Source organism: Cyprinus carpio, chromosome A21 (genome assembly GCF_018340385.1).
Source record: "Cyprinus carpio isolate SPL01 chromosome A21, ASM1834038v1, whole genome shotgun sequence".
Classification (NCBI taxonomy): Eukaryota; Metazoa; Chordata; class Actinopteri; order Cypriniformes; family Cyprinidae; genus Cyprinus; species Cyprinus carpio.
The window spans coordinates 7,125,443-7,139,094 of record NC_056592.1 but is presented as its reverse complement, the minus strand read 5'-3'; the positions used below and the strand labels follow the sequence as shown (position 1 = coordinate 7,139,094).

Here is a 13,652-nt window from a genome sequence, read left to right as displayed (position 1 = left end):
ACTGTATACTGTATGATAGTTCTGATATATCATAAAGCATTTTGATCTAATCTTTTAGCATATTCTACATATAATCAATAAGGTAGTTTTTTTATAGATTGATTGGCTTTTGTTTTTTGCTGGTATGTTTCATTCAAACCTCCCTCTAAGGATCGGGGTAATTGAAACAGGCCCAGATGGTCACAGTAGCAGAAGATGATTCAGGAGTATATTGTTGTATGGGGTGGTGTGATAAGTTGCTGGAAAGTCAAAGTCCCTATGAGACAAATGATACCCTGCAATCATACATTCAGGAGGAGAATGGAAGGGCAGAGAGATAATGAAGTCGAGAGAAGTAAAACAAAGAAAGTGAGAATCTGAATGAGAGGAAGAAAAGGCGAGCAGACAATTATGTAATCAGAGTTGCTGCTGTTGGTGGGCACATTTGGGAGCCGGAGAGGTCAAATTGGACAGGAGTCTGGAGCATCCAGCCAGATGTCTCCTACAGTGCACAGCTGTTGTAGGGCAAAGACAATGTGGTATGGAAAAACACCTGAGGAATTGCTGAAAGTTGAGGTGGCCTGAAATAACACATACAGTAGTTCAACCCTACTGAACTTCCCCTTAATAGGATAGTTCAATTGAAACAGAAACTGGTCATCATTTACTCGTCCCCATGTTGTTCCAAATCCATATGACACTTTTTCCTGTAGAATGCAGAATAAGATACTTTACAGATTATCCAGGCTGCTCTTTTCCATGCAATGAAAATGAATGGTGACTGGAGCTGTCAAGTTCCAAAAAAACACTATGAAAAGCACTATAAAGGTAATTCAGGCAATTTGCTCACTATATTTCAGTTGTTAGAAAACCATTTCATACCATAGGACCACTTTATATGGCTCGATTATGGTGCTTTTTGTCATTTTTTAGGGTGTGTTCGTCCCTGCCCCCATTAACTTTCATTATACAGCGTGTAGAAGAGCACCTAGGATAAAAATAATATAATAAATATTAAATTTATTATAAATGCATAAATGTGTATGTATATATGTGTTTATTTATAATAAGTCTTACTATTTCTTTAAATAGTGAAATATTGTATTTTATTATTAACAAAAGAAAAGAGTCATGTATTTGGAAATTTTCCTTAAAGAGGAGGAAATGATGACAGAATTTTCATTTCTGGTGAAATATTCCTTTAAAAAAGGAAAGTGGCTTGATTGAGGGAATACAATTATTTAACGGCGTGAGAGAGGTGGTGATGAAATTAAAGAGCTAATAGACAAGCAAAGATTGCAGACATGGACAGAAAGAGTGAGAGAATGAACCATGGAGAAAAAAAGCCTCTGACTCATCCTCAGCTGCGGGGGCGAGGGAGGTTTCTCTCTCTCTCTCTCTCTCTCTCTAATGCACGTGGGTGTAAATAAGCCATAAGACGGACAGAAAAGGGACATTTCTCCGTATCTCCCTCCTCTCAGAGGTGGGCACAGCTCTGTCACATGTGTAAACAAAGTGCTTTTTCTATCTTCCTCCCATGTTTCTGCCTCTCTTTTCCTGTCTCCTCATTACTTCCCTTCCAATTAGTCTTGATCAACAATGTAATTATGTCACAAAACAGGACACTTGTTGGAGAAAAACACTGAAACAGACTCAGTAAATTAGTCTTGATCAACAATGTAATTATGTCAATACACTGGCTAATGAGGATTTGCTTCCCCAGTGTTGTGTGCTGGAGAAAAACACTGAAACAGACTCACCAAGAGTGTTGTTTTGGTTTAAATCAAGGCCCAAAAGGCACAACATATAGACTAGTACATAAACTCAAATGCTTGCCTGTGCTGCAGTCCATGAAAGTTTTGCCCTCCAGTCATGTGACTGAAAATGATGGCTATGTGGAGAAAGCTATGGTGGAAATATTTAGCGATGTACTACAAAAAAATAAGCGCTTGGGTTTCATATGGCCTTCAAAATGTTTGTGCTGTTGAATAACCAAGGGAAATCTTTTCGCGTTTCCAAGCGCAGAGATGAAACAATGGTTTTTGGTGTAGTGTCACACACGTTGTTTTCTTCTTGTTTTATCTGAAAAAATGTCTTGATGACTTGATGTACCTTCTCATTTCCTTTCCTTTCCTCCTCTACTAATTTCTAGGAATTTCCGGAAGCATTTAAGAATGGTGGGGAGCAGAAGAATGAAAGCACAAAGTGAGTCTATGTGTGAGTGTAAAGTATGAATGATTGCACAGCTCCATTTGTGTGTGTTTTTGTTTGTACATGTGATGCTTTGCATGTTGGATGTGCTGTAGATTAGCATGTGCACGTGAATATTCTGCATGTTTGTGTGTTTATATGAAGGATGATTGACAGTTTTGCGTCAGTGTGACCTACAATGTGACTGAGGACTGAAGTGTTGGTCCTTTTTGCGTGTGTGTGTGTGTTTTTCGAGTGTAGCATAGGACAATAGAATGATTGGACATTGAAGTATATGAGAAATGTGTGTGTGTGTGTAGCTGGTGGTTGTTGGTGTGTTTGAGTGTATGTGATGCAGCCCACAGTCTGTGAGGATCACGGGGCGTCGCATGTGTGTGCGTGTGACCATCTCTCCACTTCACTAGCATTTGCAGAGCGCAGGGCGAAGAGTTTCAACCGATCCTGGAGCGATCCGACCCCTGTCAAACAAGACTCCTTAAACGACTCAAAAGACAGTGAGTCCATCTGTACACACACACTTACACATGCTACTTTGACTCACTTAGCATTCCCATATATCAAGATCACAGCATAAATTTTTTTTTTTTTTACAAATTTTTTAAAACAGGTGTGCTACTTAATATATATAATATTTTTTCTTTATTTTTCAGGATTATTTGATGAACAGAAAGTAACAAAAAAAAAAAAGAACAGCATATATTTCAAATAATATTTTTTTGTTACAAATGCAATAGTCTTTAACGTCACTTTTGATAAATTTAATTGCTGAATAAAAGTTTTATTTCATTAAAACAAAAAATCTTACTGACCCCAAACATTTGAATGTTAGTAAATATAAAAATCATTACATTACAACCAGAAGCCTTCTTGCAGACCACTTGTATTTCCCACGCATACACAGTCTGGCCGTGACGTTCTTCCTCTGCTCTTGATGCTGATCCTGTTTGTCTGTCTTCCTCTGAGCGTGGTTCTGTCCCAAATATGTGCTCCTCTCTTTCTCTCTCTGTGAGTATCTGTCCCACCTGGAGCGTCTGGACTCTGGAGACATATGTGTGCGTGTGTATGTTTGTGTGAGTGAGTGTTTGTGTGTGTGTTTGTACATGTACATGTTTTCCTATCCCGGTGGGAACTTAAACCTGAATACACACCAACTCATGGAAACTCGTGTCAACGTGGGGACCTAAATTGAAGTCCCCATGGGGAAACAAGCTTATAAATCATACAGAATGAGTTTTTACATTTTTTTATTTTTTATTTTTTGAGAATGTAATAAAGCAGAAAGGTATAGGTTTAGGTGTAGGATTGGTGAAGGGCGATAGAATATACGGTTTGTACAGTATAAAAACCATTACATCTATGAAGAGCCCCCACAAGGATAGTAAACCAGACGTGTGTGTGTGTAAGTGTGCGCACTGTATAATTCTGTGTCAGCATGTTAACTCTGTGTGGTTTTTCTTTGGACTTATTTTTGTCATCATGTTTGTTTTTTGCCACCTGTGTCTTGATGAATGATTGTAAACATTTGACTTACACTTGTAATATTTGTATGTTGGCTTTTCTCTGTCTGTTTTCTCTCTCTATAGCTGCCTGGTTTCTGTGATGTACTGATTTTCTGATGGAGTTTTTCCTCTCCTCTTTACTTTCTATTATACAGCCACTACTACGGTTTTACATTTATATTGTAGCTTTAGTTAGGTGTACTGCTATTTATTTACATGGACTGCAGGACTGCAGTCAAACACGTGATTCAGGATTTTTAGTTTTCGTGTTTAGAATACGCACACACAGTAAACTGACACTGCATTATTAGCCATTCAAGGGATGGTTCACCCAAAAATGAAAATGCTGTCATCATTTTGTCACCTTCATGTCATTCCAAACCCCAAATCTGTTATTTTTAGTGATGTACGTGTATGTATTTGTTATATGAGTCACATTTAAGAACATGTTTCTGAAATGCAGTGGTTTTCCAAACTGTCCAGGAGCAGCCCAGCACTGTCTCCCTCATCTTACACACCCAATTCAACTCATTAGAGACTTTAAAGGTAGGGTAAGTGATTTCTGGGAGTCAGTGTTGATATTTCAAATCACCAAAACAAACACGCCCCTACCCCAAAAGGTTCTCGCCTCTATTTTGATAGCTCCACCACCCACATACACAACGATTATGGCGGAATCTGCTGTATTATTATCTGCTGTATTAAACATATTATCTTACTTTTCGGACAGGGACTTTGGGAGCTGATGCTTGAAACAGACAGTGGAGGAGGTTTAGATGCTCCAGGCTTATAGGCTGTGTAAATGAATGTGTCTTTATCATAGCTGAAGGGAAGGACAATACAATTGCAGATGAACAAACAAGCAAACATGACACTCAAGCATATTCAAGCAAAAGCCAGCATATATTAGTTCTGTGAAACAAAGCAATATTATTCAGCTATCGAGAAGAAACAAAGCAACCTTGGCATCCGATCGCAGGCCCCTCCCGCTCCTTGAGTTCTCTCCAGTGCTGGAAAGCTGATCCGATTTTTACCCGGTCCTACTTCTTGGCTTATCGTAAGCCTTATTTTGTTCCGCAGACTTTTTCCTCTTTTATTTTTTATCCGCCATCTCAATCTTTCTGTCATCGCTCAGCTCGGCTAATGTCCTTCCTGTGCACTCACTGAGCGCTCTCTCCTCCACATCATGAGTAGACACACCCCTTACTGTTCATTAAATTTTTTTTTGGTACTCGGCCCGACTCAGTTTTCTAAAGTGTTTTTGAAAAAATACATACCCCACCTTTAAGAACTGAAGTGGGTCAGAATAGGTAGAGATGTGTGTCAGATCCCCGTCATGTTCAGCATCGGCAGCTCTTAAAGGGACAACAGCCAAAAAAACCTAATAACCAGTTGCCGTGATGTCTATTAATCAAAGATCAAAAGAAAAAAGAAGAAATCAATAACTTAGTAGCTTTAAGGATTCATCTATTTAATTTAGAATTTAGTGTTTGATAACTTTATTAAATTTCTGTATATTTCTTGCTGAAGGGCAAAGGTAACTAAATATAACATTTATTATTATGGGTTTATATGAAGATTGTTTTAAGTTCACTTAAATTAGAAGCTATTTTAAGTAGTCTAACAAATGTTAAAATTAAGTGTTGAATGGCTAGTCAATGGTTAAATATTAGGGGAAAAAACAATTTCCTAGAGACATCAGTGGTATCAGTGATACTCTCCTTAAGTTATAAAATACAAATATCTTTATGTGGTTTCTACATTAATTTGAAGATTGAATGTGAAATTATTGCAATGTAAACGTATTTTAATGTTAGGTGGGATTAATTGGTTAGTTCATTTTTTTTAATCGATTGACAGCACTAATAGTTCATTTTTATTAGTTATTAGCAGTGATAACACTAAAGGACTTATTGTGCAATTCCAAGCAATATTGAATAATCATAAAGTCATATGGACTACTTTTTGTTGGGTTCTGTTTTGACATTTTTAGGAGTTGTGGTCAATATTAACTATCCTTCGGTAGGATTTCCTAAAAAAAAAATCTCTTCATGTTCCACATAAGATATAAAACCGCTTAAAGGTTTGGAATAACATTTTTGGGTGAACCTTTTCTTTTATCAGTTTATGACTCCTAGCATTGGAGCAAAGCTGAGTGAGTGCCAACAGCTCAATTACTGCAGTCCATGTAAACAAATTCACAGTCAGTCAGTCTTATCTTAGTTCCATTTTCTCTCTATCTCAACCTTTCTCTCTCTACACCACTCTTTCCTCTTCTCATTCCTCACTTGCCTCTTTGTTCCTTTCTTCTCTGTGTCTTCCTTTGGCTCTCTCTGTGTCCATCAATGAACTGTCTCTCTCTGCTGTGTTGTGTGGTACCACAGGTGGGGATCTGCAGACGACCTGCGGTCCTCCAGAGGAGGGCGGATGTGCTGAAGACATGGACTGGGAGGAGGAGAGAGAGATGGAGAGACTAGCATGCGAGGGGGATGACTTCATCCCTCCCAAAATTATGGTATACAGCTTAATTTAAATGTTATTTTCTGTTTTAATGTAATTCAGATTTTAATTTTGTTTAATTTTTAAGTAATTCTATTTCATTTAATTACATGTTAATTTAATACATCATTTTACATAATTTTGTTTGATTTTCACTGTAATTTACTTTTTTAATTAAATTCAACTCTTAGTGGTGACCATTTTTATTTCTGTCACTTAAGTAATTTTATATAATCAAATTTATAATGTTAATTTAATTTATTATGATTTATTTTAAATTCAATTAAAATAAATTAAATTCTTAATGGTGAACATTTTAATTTCTGTCACTTTTGTATCCTTTAGCTGATTTCATCGAAAGTTCCTAAAGCAGAATATGTTCCCAACATCATTCGAAGGGACGATCCATCTGTTATACCCATACTCTATGTAAGTCAAGCCAGTCTTCACTCTATATCACACAGTGTTACGTGACACATCATCCAGATATCCGTTTTGGCCGTTTACAATTAAACAAATTTGTAGAGTTAGTGGATTTTCACCGAAAAGACACTTGAAACACAAAGCTGATGCTTTGTCCTGTGCAGTAGAACCAAAATCACTCTATGATACTTGTATCAGTTTTCTGATGCTTTGTGTTGTGCAGTAGGACAATTATCAATATTTACTGTTGATAGCAAACACAATACTAGATGACAACACGTCCTCAACAGCACAAACAAAAGCAGGAGCCAGTAATGTTATCTGGACTGGATGATTGTGTATAAGAGATTAGAGACATCAAGCATGATATAAAGAACATTTTCCCTTCAGAATTACTCTTATCTGTGTGTTTGTATTGATTGTTTTCATTATTTTTATCTCCAGGATCATGAGCATGCCACGTTTGATGATATTTTGGGTATGTAGCTTCATGTGTGTGTGTTGTTTGTTGATGTGTGCTTGGTGGATGCCGTGTGCCTTTTTTGTGTGTGTGTGTTTGAGCACTTTACCCCTTGCCTGGTTATTTCATTGTGCAATGATGGTGGGCTTTGTATTGATTTTTGCGCTAGCCAGCGTGAAAAACAAATGGATTCCTGATAAATGACATTGGATCAGAGAAGTGTTTATAAATGACTGAAATGTTTTACAACAGTGACTCAAGTTTTATTCAACGTGTTTTGGAGTCTAAATTCATAAATGAACTCTTTTCTTGCTTTTACATGCCAATGGGTAGTTATGCTAATTATAATATTGGTTGTTTGTCCATTTGTTTGTGCATGACCTTTGTTTGTACATGCTTGTTTGTGGATGATGGAGAGCTGACCCAGCCCAATCAACCCCAATCTGTCACCAGATCCACCGATACCATTTTTTCAGAACTGATCCGATTCAATACCAGAAATTCTGAGTATTGGCCGATACTGATCCAATAACAGCGCAATTTCTATACATATATAGGGTTTGCATGCAAATCAAAAAAGCAACAATGCAAGAAAATGGTGCTTACATGAGATTTGTAAATGATCAGTTTTTTCTTCATGTCTGTATAATATAATATAATATAATATAATACATGAGATTATAATTTTTCTTCATGTCTGTATAATATAATATAATATAATTAGGGTAATAGGCAAAAAGGTTTCGATCATGCATGTAATGGGACTCGATGTGACTAGCAGTGTGTTTGTTTTGTGTGCAGATTGGATGGATAAGGGATTGGCTGTAAGATCTGGCGCATGCTGATCTTCTGTCAGGTAAGAGAAAAACAAAGCCAACATACGCACATAATGACAAGAAATGAGACTGTAAGTGCACCAGAGCGAATCAGCAGTGTCTGTAGGAATAATACTTCACTGCTGTCTCAGTTTGATTATTCGGGTTTGATGTTGCGTAATGGTTGTGTGTTCAGATGGACAAGAGTTCACAGGTGTCTCTCTCTCTCAGTTCAGAGGGCAGTGCTACTGGTCTTCTGCTTCTTTGAGTTTGATGTTATGTAAAGTTTCAAATGTGTAATTTTCTGTCTCAGGGCGGCCCGGGGCACCTGTACCTGCTGAAGAATAAAGTGGCCACTTTTGCCAAGGTCGAGAAAGAGGAAGACATGAGCCAGTGAGTAAGATCCATAGAAAAGCCTTGTCTTGATATTCCTTTAGTGTTTAATAAAAAGAGAACTATTATCTGAGTGATTCGCTCATGTGTTTGTGGTGTACATGCAGGTTTTGGAAACGTCTTAGCCGGTTTATGAGTAAAGTGAATCCAGAGCCAAACCTGATCCACATCATGGGTTGCTACGTCCTGGGCAATCCGAATGGAGAGAAGGTATTTCAAGTCCACAGTATTTATGTAATGCTTGTACCTCGAGTTTCTGCATTATATTTAGAAATGGTCCCTCTGGGGCCTGCTGTGGCCATGTTCAGCTCTCATCTCTTTAGACACAGACATGCACCAGCTCCATCTCTCCATTTTTCTATATAACACCTCTCTGTCTATCACCATCATTTCCCCTGGTTATGTAACTTAAAATAACCCTTTCTTGTCCAGTACTGAATCTTTCATAGATCTCAAGCTTTCATAGATCTATGTTTATGCATCAGTGCTCTTTAACCATCTATTCATAACAATTTGTGAAAGTGTTCTTACTATTTCCTGTTAAGTACACTTTAGTTTCTGGAAATACTTCATATTATCTTTTTTAATGTAATGAATAAACCCAACTTTGACTTTGGCCATTGTTCAAAAGTTGGTCAAAAATGACAGTGAAGATTTTTGTAATATTTGCAAAAGATTTGTATTTCAAATAAAACAAATTCCTGAAATTTTTTTATCACAGTTTCCACAAAAATATTAAGCAGCAAAACAGTTGATGATAATTAGGGTTTCTATTGTTAACTAAAATAGAACTAAAATCATTAAAATAAATAAATAAATGTTAACTAAAATAAATAAATTAATTGACATTATTAATAAATATTAAAAAAAAACTAAAATAATACTAAAATAACATAATCATTAGAAATGTTTTTGAACAACAAGCATATTATAATTATTTATTTTAGCACTTCATCACAGGAATAAATTACATTTTAAAAAACGTTAAAAATAGAAAACCGTTATTTTACCTTGGTGAGCATAAGAAACTTACTATATTTCCAAAACATAAAAAAATGATAGGAGCCCCGAGATTACGCCCCAAGGACACATTCATGCCACCCTGGAACCTAATGTACGAATGCGTTTCTATGGAGACGGGTTCAGCGTAAATCTCATTCGTTGTGCGTCATTGCCCAAGAGGCGCCACCATTCCCGAGAATTGCGTTTGTGTGCATGCTTGTGATTGACACACGGAGGATGACTGACTTGTGTGAGTTTGTGAACGCATGCTGGATTATCTGCCGACAGAATTTGGCCTTCACAAGTGAATATCAATGTACGTTTATCTCAAAGGAGAGCTCTATGAATATTGCAGCATTTGTTTGTGGCGTCCCCCTTAGCGTTGTAGTCACGTTTCATCTTTATTCTCTTTGTAAGGCACTGGCTTCCTTCACAGGGTGAGCCAGAAGAGAAAATCTGTGTGTGTAAATTCATCTTTAATCTCTGTCTGGGTTCTGAAGCCTCTCAGAGTGTTGCATGGATGTTAAGATCTTAACTGGGTTCTTTTGAAGGCTCTCGTTTGCCTTTCCAGTTGCCCGTGTGAGATTTATCCAGGGCCACAAACATGGAGGCTGCCATTATCCCTAACTAACCTCCTTGAGTCAAAGAGCGAGTGAAGGAGAGAGTGAGAGAGCTGTGTGAGGGGGAGAAAAAAAGCGGATTATTAATGTCTTGGCTTATCATGTGTCAACAGCTGTTCCAGAAACTGAAGAACCTGATGAGGCCTTATTCTGTCACGTTTGAGTCACCGCTGGAGCTCTCCGCTCAGGGTGAGACTGTCTGCAATTAAACTGCTGAAATGTGCTTATGCTCACACTCCTACACACAAATAAACACACATAAACAGACTCTTCCTTGCATGATGTGAAATGTAGTAGTTGTTAATGGAGGAATACTGATAGACATTCACCGCATGTTATTTAAAGGGATTCTTCACCCGAAAATGCTAATTCTGACCTTCATGTCATTCCAGACTTGTACAGTGTTATTTTTTCTGTTAATATTTTCATACAAATAACATAGCTCAGGGTCAGTACGAATACATTTGAACTAATTTATTTATTTATTGCAAAGAATGCATTCAGTTTGATGGAAAAGTGACAGTAAAGATAATCTTTTGAACTTTCTATGCATCAAAGAATCCTATAAAAATGTTTCCAAAAAAAAAAAATATTATGCAGCACAGCTGTTTTTTCAAAAATCAATAATTATAAGAAATGTTTCTTAAGCAGTAAATCAATATATTAGAATGATTTCTGAAGGATCATGTGACACTGAAAACTGGAGTAATGGCTGCTGAAAATTTAGCTTTGCCATCACAGGAATAACTGCATTTGTTCATATAGAAAACAATTTATTTAAATTGTAATTAATTATATTTTACTGTATTACTGTTTTTACTGTATTTTTAATCAAGTAAATGCAACATAAGGGACTTCTTTCCAAAACATAAAACTTTTAAAGGTATGTGTACTGACACTCTGTGGATATTATTTAAGGAATTAAATTTTGTAATTTAATCATGTTGTACCAAACCCAAGTGAGATGTTTGGAACGGCATGAAGGCGAGTATGATGACAGATTTTCACTTTTTGGTTGAACTAGGTCTTTAATGCTCATCTTTAATGGAATGCCCTTTGTAGGAAACCATTTAAAGGAAGTCTTTTTCTTCATTTTTTTTCACCTGTCTTGGGCCAACCGAACAACTCACCCCACCCATCTCTTTCTCTGACTCTTAATTATCTCTCTTCATTCTGTCTTTATCTATATTGTCCCCCACTGCATGCTGTTTTCCAATTACGGCCTGAGCAAATCTATATGGAAGTGTCTGTTCATCATTTAGAGATGTGCTCACATTGAATTCACCAAACGTATTCCAGAATCATATCTCCATCTCTGTTCCCCTCTTTTTTTCAGGCAAAGAGATGATTGAGATGTACTTTGATTTCCGTCTGTTTCGACTTTGGAAAACCCGGCAGCACTCAAAACTCCTCGACTATGAAGATCTCTTGTGACCCCTCGCGGTTCAGCGCATAGCATTGCGGGCAGGACTGTAAAACTCCATTCCACCAGCTTTCATTTTGGAGCACAGGAGGAAGAGGAGTGGAGATGGACGCAGCAACACTTCGCTACCATCGCTGCGCCTCGAGTGTTGTTTATTTCAGCTCGCCTCTTTGGACTTCGGCCACCTCAGAACGGTAACACTCAACAAAACAAAAACGAATGGCAAATGGTTCAAAACACAAAAGAAATTTTGTTTTCTAATGGAGAAAAGAGAAGCCGTTTCTCAGAACTGGTTGACAATTTGTCGACTGTTTTTGTTTTTAACTAACCAACAGTTATCGATCACTAGCTGAGACCGTTGTGCTTACAAAAGTGTTGCGCCGAAACTTACCTACCAGAACACAAAAATGGTCATATATGAAATAACAACTAATATATCGGTATACATACAGGAGATACATCTCATGAGTATATAGAGTAGCTATAGTCATGCAAATAATCTAAATGTCAATGGTACACAATTTACTTTTTCAATGTTTATTGTTGTGGTCTTTCTAATGAACTATTTTGAATAACTCAGGTTTTAGGATTTACAGATATATTAATTACTTCCCTGTCCAAATGTGTGGAAGTCATTTAGGTGGAAAGAATGTACATTCTGCCAACATACTTATATGTTTTGCTTTTGGCACAACTCATGTCTCCACATTATATTCCAGTATCTGTCCCTCCAACGTAAAACATACACTGTAGGCCCACATTGCAAAACACAATCATACACAGTCCCCAAATTGTGGGGAAATTGTGACTTCCAGTCATACAATAATAGAAACACTGACCTCAATATGGCCAGACATCTACACCAGATGCACCTGAAGCGTTGACAGGAACATAGCATTACAGGGAGATGTTACAGAATTGCGAAAATAAGTGCTTGTGTCAATGTGTTCATAACAATTAGGCTGTTTTCACGCTTGGTTTGATTGCTTGGTCTGAACATGTCTGTCTTCAAACATAGTATTTGACTTCAAATGGCAGTATATTTGTGTCTTCATCATGTGTACTTCAATGAGTACATGTGACTGCTATCAAAAAAGGGAAGTGTTGTCCAGTTGACTTTTTTACTCATGTTTTTGTCTGTTTGTCTTAGTACCAAATTTTAATGTGACACTTCCATCTGTATTAAATATACACTACCATTCAAAAGGTTGGTGTCAGTAAAATTTTTCAATAAAAATAATACTTTTATTCAGCAAGGATGCATTAACTTGATCAAAAGTAACAGACATTTTTAATGTTGCAAAATTAATCTATTTCAAATAAATTATTTTCTTTTAATCTTTCTGTTTGTCAAAGAATTGTTGCAAAAAAGTATCACTGTTTCCACAAAAACATTGATAACAATAAGAAATGTTTCTTGAGCACCAAAACAGGATATTAGAATGATATCTGAAGGATCATGTGACACTGAAGTCTGGTGGATTGACTGCTGAAAATTCAGCTTTGGCATCACAGGAACAAATTACATTTTAATATATATATTTAAGTAGAAAACACTTATTTTTAAATTGTAATAATATTTCACAATATTGCTGTTTAGTATTTTTGATCAAACAAATACAGTCTCGGTGACCATAAATCTAACCTTCCCCAAACCTTTGAATGCTAGTGTATGTATACTAAATAATATGTCATCAATAGCTTCTGGCATCCACAAATAAGGCTGGATTGTGAATCATACTTGGCTCCACATGAACCCGTTTTTTTTTGACCCGTTTGTTTTCATGATATCAGAAGCCGATTTCTCCCCAACCAAATGGATTTGGGTTCACACCATCAGCTTTAGTGTGAAAGCAGCCTTTTTTCATACCACTCTATTTAGTCTTAAGTCGCTCGTGTTGTGGGGTCATGAACAGGCATTATTCTAAAGGTCACTGTTGCCTTATGGGGCAGGATGTTATTTGATGGCCGTACATGGATAATAGAACCATTTAGACCGTTTTATGGCAGCTTGCAGGTGTAAACTCTATGCATTCTTCTTCTTCCATTAGTAGCTTTCAAAGGTTTGGAGCAACCTCGAGTTGTTTTTCATGTGTATCTTTATGAATGTTCTAATGTACTCTGCTAATAAGCCATACCCTGTTATAGCAAGCTGCTCAGATTGATGGCTCTTTGATGTGGATGGCTTCAGGCACTCATGAAGAACTTCCATTAATGTATCCACAATGCAAATTGGCCACTCCTTTGGTGTTGTTCAGGCAATCTTTAACTTAACTGGTAGACAGAATGAGGTTTTGCCCCATGGAAATAAGTATGCTGTGCAAAGGC

At 36.9% G+C, this 13,652-nt stretch overlaps 1 pseudogene; it reads left to right on the top strand.

The window, feature by feature from the left end:
- LOC109071162 overlaps positions 1-12,813 on the top strand; it is a 32,362-nt pseudogene extending 19,549 nt beyond the window's left edge.
- The last annotated feature ends 839 nt before the right edge of the window (positions 12,814-13,652 follow it).